The 6000-nt window shown below is 46.1% G+C and overlaps 1 protein-coding gene across 2 annotated transcripts in view; it reads right to left on the minus strand.

Annotated features, from left to right (window-relative positions):
* Nucleotides 1-5670, minus strand: part of FOXN3 (forkhead box N3) — a 401385-nt gene extending 395715 nt beyond the window's left edge. Inside the window, exon 1 of one of the 2 annotated variants that reach the window (XM_047861155.1) lies at nucleotides 5495-5670. The gene's annotated coding sequence lies outside the window, so the exon portion shown is untranslated. Of the gene's footprint in view, nucleotides 1-5265 lie in introns of both variants that reach the window. The other variant, XM_047861154.1, reaches the window with a different exon arrangement.
* Between the last annotated feature and the right edge of the window lie 330 nt (nucleotides 5671-6000).

The following is a 6000-nucleotide window of genomic DNA, read 5'->3' on the forward strand; positions in this document are numbered from 1 at the left end:
TTTCTACTTCTACAGACTCCCCCACTGTGCCGTCTCCAGGACAAGATGCAGGGAGGATGACTGTGGTCCCACGACGCACTACGGTTTGCCTGAAACGTCCACGGAGTTCGCCTCATTTCCGAAACTGTGCGTGTGTGAATCGCGGGGTCTTGAAGAGCACGAGTGGAACTGAAGGGGACTTATTTCTCTGCCCACCGCCCCCTAGAAACCTTAATACTCGTAGCTCTGGGATGTACGAGAGGAAAACCGAGCCCACCCCCAACACTGCTGTTTCAGTAAATCGCACGGTCGCAGAGATAATGCGAATCTATTTGATGAGATTCAAATATCATCTGTGCGTGATCATTTTACTCAACACTCAAAACACTACTGAGCCTGCCAAGCAGATTATATAGCTTGGCACACTTTCATTTCATGAGTGACACTTAATATGAAATAATTTTCACTGACAAATAGAATAACAGCGATGTAACAGATCCTGAGGTGGGAACAGAATAAATCCATGCATTCCAGTACAGTCATAACCACGTGTCATCAAATGCCTCTATGCAACGTTCCCATAACTTAGAAGGAAAGGGAGGCCCTGGTTTGTAATTAACCCCTAAAACACATCCTTTCTCCTTTCCTTATTAATAGACTGGTCCAGGGCTTTTTCCGTATTTGTGGCCCGCCGAATCTTTTGCTATATACATGCTTGTATGACATCCCTTTCTCCTACTCACTCTGAGCACAAGCGCCTCTTAAACTGTCGAGGCAAAAGTTCTCTCTTCGGCTAAGAAGTTCCAGGGCTAGGCAAGCCATTCCCTTGGGCCTTCTTTAGAGAAGATTTTGGACATGTTAAAAGCAATGATTTTCAAACTGTTTCACAGAGGTACTAGGTTTCTAGGGTGAGCCCCAGGCACAACCCAGGGGAAAACATCCAGCTCTGGGCTCCTGGCTCCTGATTCCGGCCCCCTCCCCACGCCCCCCCCCCCCCCTCCCAAGCAGCTCTGTTTCTGTTAGGCTCTTGTATCAGGGTCTTGCGTAAGATTCCATTTGGTGCTAAATATAAAACAAAAAATGATGTCTTCAAAAAATGTGTGAAAACCATTGCAACAAATCACTTTCTCCCTCAGATGCTCTTACCAGCCCTCCCTAGGGCTGTTTCCTTCAAATGCAGGTTTATGTACTTACTTCTTTCCCTTTAAAGACCCTTGTTTCCTCTTCCAGAATTTGAAACATGCGTAAATTAAAACAAATCAAATATACTTATTTACAATATCCAAAACGTAATCTAGAGTTTTACACAAGAAATCTCTTCGAGGTTAAGATTTGTTTTTCTCGGGGCGCCTGGGTGGTGCAGTCGGTTAAGCGTCCGACTTCAGCCAGGTCACGATCTCGCGGTCCGTGAGTTCGAGCCCCGCGTCAGGCTCTGGGCTGATGGCTCGGAGCCTGGAGCCTGTTTCCGATTCTGTGTCTCCCTCTCTCTCTGCCCCTCCCCCGTTCATGCTCTGTCTCTCTCTGTCCCAAAAATAAATAAAAAACGTTGGGAAAAAAAATTAAAAAAAAAAAAGATTTGTTTTTCTCACATGGATTGTAAACTGGATTTAGCACCCCCTTCCCAATTTCGGACCCTCCCCCTACACCAATCTTTTGCCATCAGCGAAGCAGGCATATACCTGACATGCAGTCTTTATGAATTTTCTTCTTATAAGCAAAGAAAAGAATGAAGCCGCCACTCTCCCTTTAGCGCTCCGTGAAACTGACATTTGGTTGGTATTCTGGACTAATTATTAGAAATTTGGCACAGCTATCAAAAAAGGCCAGCTTCAGTGAGTATGTGTGTATCTGACAACTGAACATGAATTAGGATATTATTGAACATCTTGTTCATTTGTATTGGTAAAATAAGTTGTACACAGTAGCATAATGACCAATTTTCCACTACCAACGTCAAAAATAAGTCAACAGAAATGCCAAAGATTTGCAGTCTCTTTAGAAATCCTGAGCCAACCATTTGACAGACAATGGAGAAGGCAGGCAGATTCTAGGAGACCAACAATTCCCATTCATTTCCTTCGGTTTGTAAAAACAACCAACCGACTTGCTTCCTGCCAAGGACCATACTTACAGATAAGAAAGCTCCCTGCAGGAAATCCTTTGCTAAAGGAGAAGCGTCGTGCCATTAAATGCAACCCTTGTCACCAAATCCCAACCAGTGAAGTGTTTGACAACATGGGATCATGAAATATACGCTGATTCACTCCAACAGGTGATTGTTACATTGTTCTTTTGCTTCTAAAGTCTATATATCCTATGTCAGAGACTCAGGATATCGTATAAGCAGAAAAATACAACCGGGATTTTGTCCACCGCCTCTCTCCCCCCATGCAATTAGGTGATAAAAACAAGGAAAACTTGCTGCTTTTTAAAAAGATCAAGGTGTTCATTAAATAAGATCCAAAACTGACCATTTTCAAGTAAAAGAAGACAATGCTATAAATCATGATTGGACGGAAGATATTACTAAACGCATATCAAGAATTTAGAATTTAAAGACTACCACTGACAAGACGAGAGACATGTCAGAAACGCACTGGTATTAGATTTACAAGTTTCCACGTTGATCGCCAGAGTCAAAATTGAGGAGAGGGCCTCCTTGGTTATTTTTCACTCCACAAAGTGAAAAGGGGGGGGGGCAAACTTTGCTCCCTTCTCGACCCTCGTCGTTGAAACCAGGAGCAAGACAATGACAATATTCGCAACTCTGATTTTGAGACCCTCTCAATTACCCTACAAACTACAACAGTCTGCTCATCTACAAAAGAAGAGGAAACTTTTCAGGAGTTCATCAAATGCTAATTGCAGTTTTGAAAGAGTTTATTTCTATTCAGGAGTTTTCCTCTCCCAGCTCAGCTATTGAGAACACCCTCCCCTGTACTTCCCAAAGCACCAGACACAGTCTTTATTTATCCCTGCTCAGGCAGCCTTCGAGCAGGGTTCCAAAGTGCCAGTTCTTTGAATTTAATTGCTACAGTACGACGTTGAACCCTCTTGCAAACAGACACTCTTCATTATACCTTCCCCAAGTGCCTCTGTATCCACAGGTAACGTTCGAGGCTTTACAGCTCTAAAAAGAGCTTCGTTCTAACAGTAGACCTGCAAATCAGTTTGATTCCACAATGAAGCGCTCAAATACATTCTTCTTAGCCTTGCCTTGCACAACTCAGAGGTGGCAAACTGCTAGGTAAGCACGTGTGCTCATCCTTGCTTTAAGGGTTTTTTTTTTCCTCGCGTATTTTTAAGAAAAATACAGTTATGAAATCCAGGAGACTGCATTTTTGGTTGTTGTTGTAAAATGACCTTGATTTGACAGGCATGGTCTCAGGTTTCAGCAGATGCTGTGGGAAAGCTTACAGAAGCCAACACATTCTCCAGGCATCTGTGAGACATGCAAGTTTTTTGTTTGTTTGTTTGTTTTGTTTTAAGTGGTGGTTATGGTAGGGTATGTGAGTGTTGGGGGGGGGTGCTAGTCTCAGTTTCCATGACAACCATGTCTCCACTCAGGGGTTATTAGATACCATCCACTTCCTGTGTCTAAATTTTGAAGCCAATCAGAAAAGTGTTTATACGTTGAACAACTTCTGAGACAGTGTTTCTCTTAATTGAAGCGCTTAAAGGCTCAAAGGAAGACGTCCATGGGCCTCATGTATTTTTTTGTCCCATAGATACACAATTCCACAATATTTACTAATTCCTATTCTATTAAGGTGAGGAATGCCCCTTTTCTGGGATGGGAAATGCATTCTCCTCGACCCAGGTGCCACAATTTCTTCTAACAGCGTGCCAGCTGATTTTGCTTATCCTCTCTTCACTGCCTTTTTCTTTCACGGTTGCAGACTTAAATTTAGTGCGTGATACGTGTTAATGCCCAGGACACTTAAGCGATCAGAGTAAATTGCAGTTAAGCATCCATCTGCAGATGGTGAAATTTAAATATCCGGGTCAAAAAAACGCCCAGGAAAAATTCTCGTAAGTTGAACAACTTTGCATTCTCCGGCTCCCGAGGAGAAATCATGGAGAATGTATTGTAAAGCGATATGTCTATACATGTAAGCTAGCAGCTGACGTCTGCAAAGAAATTTGTCACCAAAATGGCCTACTTTATCTGGAATAGGAACAACAAGGAAAAATTACACATAAAGGTGATCGCAAGCAAACTGCACGCGAAATTAAAAAGGCAACCTTGCGGGAATCTGTGCACGGAGAAGCCTCATCTGAAATTACAGCAAGATTTCAACAAGAAGGTTTGGGGTGGCTGTTTTCCTAAGTCTCCATCTAGCTGGCCAATCAGTGTGAGAGTTGAAGTGGTTTAGAGTCATTTGTGTGGTCTTCCGCTCGGCACGGCACGGCACTCGGAGCTGCACTCCCCTCTCCTAAGGCAGAGCTGGCGATCAATGAAAAACAGGGAACAAAAGGAGTAGAACAGGATGTCTTCCTTAGCTAAGGAAAATGATTCCCTTTTTCCTCAATGAGCCAGGCGCACCCAGCCTACGACCGGCTCCACACCGGGGCTCCCCAGCAGACCAGCCCGCAGGAGGCACATTTTACATTTGCAATCATGTGTCCCAAATGCTAGCAAAACGTGTCACCTTAAGCACATCCTGTGACAGAGGGCTCCCCGAGCCCAGCCGACCGAAACTAATAAATTAAATAAATTAATAATCCCACAATTAAAGGCTGCCGAGAAAGACTGCATTTCCCTTCCCCAAATGTCATCCCAGGAGTATAAACAAAGCATGAAACACAGTCTCTTCCAGCCTCCCGGCCAGTAATGCCAGTAATCGTGGTTTTCTCCCCCCAAAACAACGTTTCTCCAAAAAGAGAAACCTTCTTGCGGCCCTCGAAGGGGACTCTCATCTGTCCATGTCATATTAGGATAACCAGTTACAGTGTGTGAAAAGAGGTTTAAACTGCCCACAGAGCTGACGCTGCTCATAATTGATAGCAAAGCAGTTACGACAGCAATGCTGTAAACTCTGCCCGAGCCAAACTCCACATTGAACACGTTAGCTCCCTGAAAATAAAAGTAATGCCCGGGGAACCCACAAAAGTAAAGCCCTGGGAAGTGATTAACAGAATTACATCCATTATTTGATCGTTTTTTTAAAATTATTCACTTGTCCGCTATTTTTTTTTTAATTTTTAAAAACGACGATTCACAAATGCCTGAGAAACTTTTTTTTTTTTTTTTTTTTTTTTTTTTTTTTTTTTTAATGAACTTACTTCTGAGCCAAAACTAATGAAAATATTCAACTTGCTCTCCCTGGATCTTTCCCATCCGGGCTGCGTGCTGTAAATCAATCGGAAGCCAGGTGGCAAAATGGGGGCGGACACCTTAAAAAATCAAAGGGTGCCCCCAAAATGCAGCAGCCTGAGCAGCGAGGGCTTCTCGTGACAATGCTGAGCCAGAGCAGAGGCTCGGGAGGCAGGAAATGAGCCCCATTTTCGTTACCTTCGATCGCCGGCCCCCCCCGCTGCTTCTCGCGGCCGCATCGGGGGGCTGCGGCGGCGCTGGACTCGCCGGTGGCCCCGCCGCCGGGTCGCGCCGTCTCCCGGCCGAGCTGCAGCCGATCGCGGCCGGAACCCCGGCTCCAGCCCCGGCGCCCGCCCGGGGTCGGCGGCGCGGCTCCCACCCGGGGCCCGGAGCCCCGCTGGGTCCTAGTGCGCGCCGCGCGCCCGGCCGCCCGCCCGCGGCCCGGTCTGCAGCCGGCACGTACGGCGGGCCGCTCGTGAGCGCCGGGAGTCCCCGCCAAACAGACAAACCCGTCGGCCCCTTTCAAAACCGGACGCCGTGCGTGCGGGTGAACCGGCGCCTGGTGTCACATCGTAGCATAAGATGTGAAAAGGAGCACATTGGCTCCACTGAACTCCCCGAAGGCGGAGGTTGGTGGCCGCAGCCCCAGTGCGAAGCGCAGGGCAGTAACTGGTTTCCGGAGGGTTGCCCGGTGCACTTGTGCA

Source organism: Prionailurus viverrinus, chromosome B3 (genome assembly GCF_022837055.1).
Source record: "Prionailurus viverrinus isolate Anna chromosome B3, UM_Priviv_1.0, whole genome shotgun sequence".
In the NCBI taxonomy this organism is placed as follows: Eukaryota; Metazoa; Chordata; class Mammalia; order Carnivora; family Felidae; genus Prionailurus; species Prionailurus viverrinus.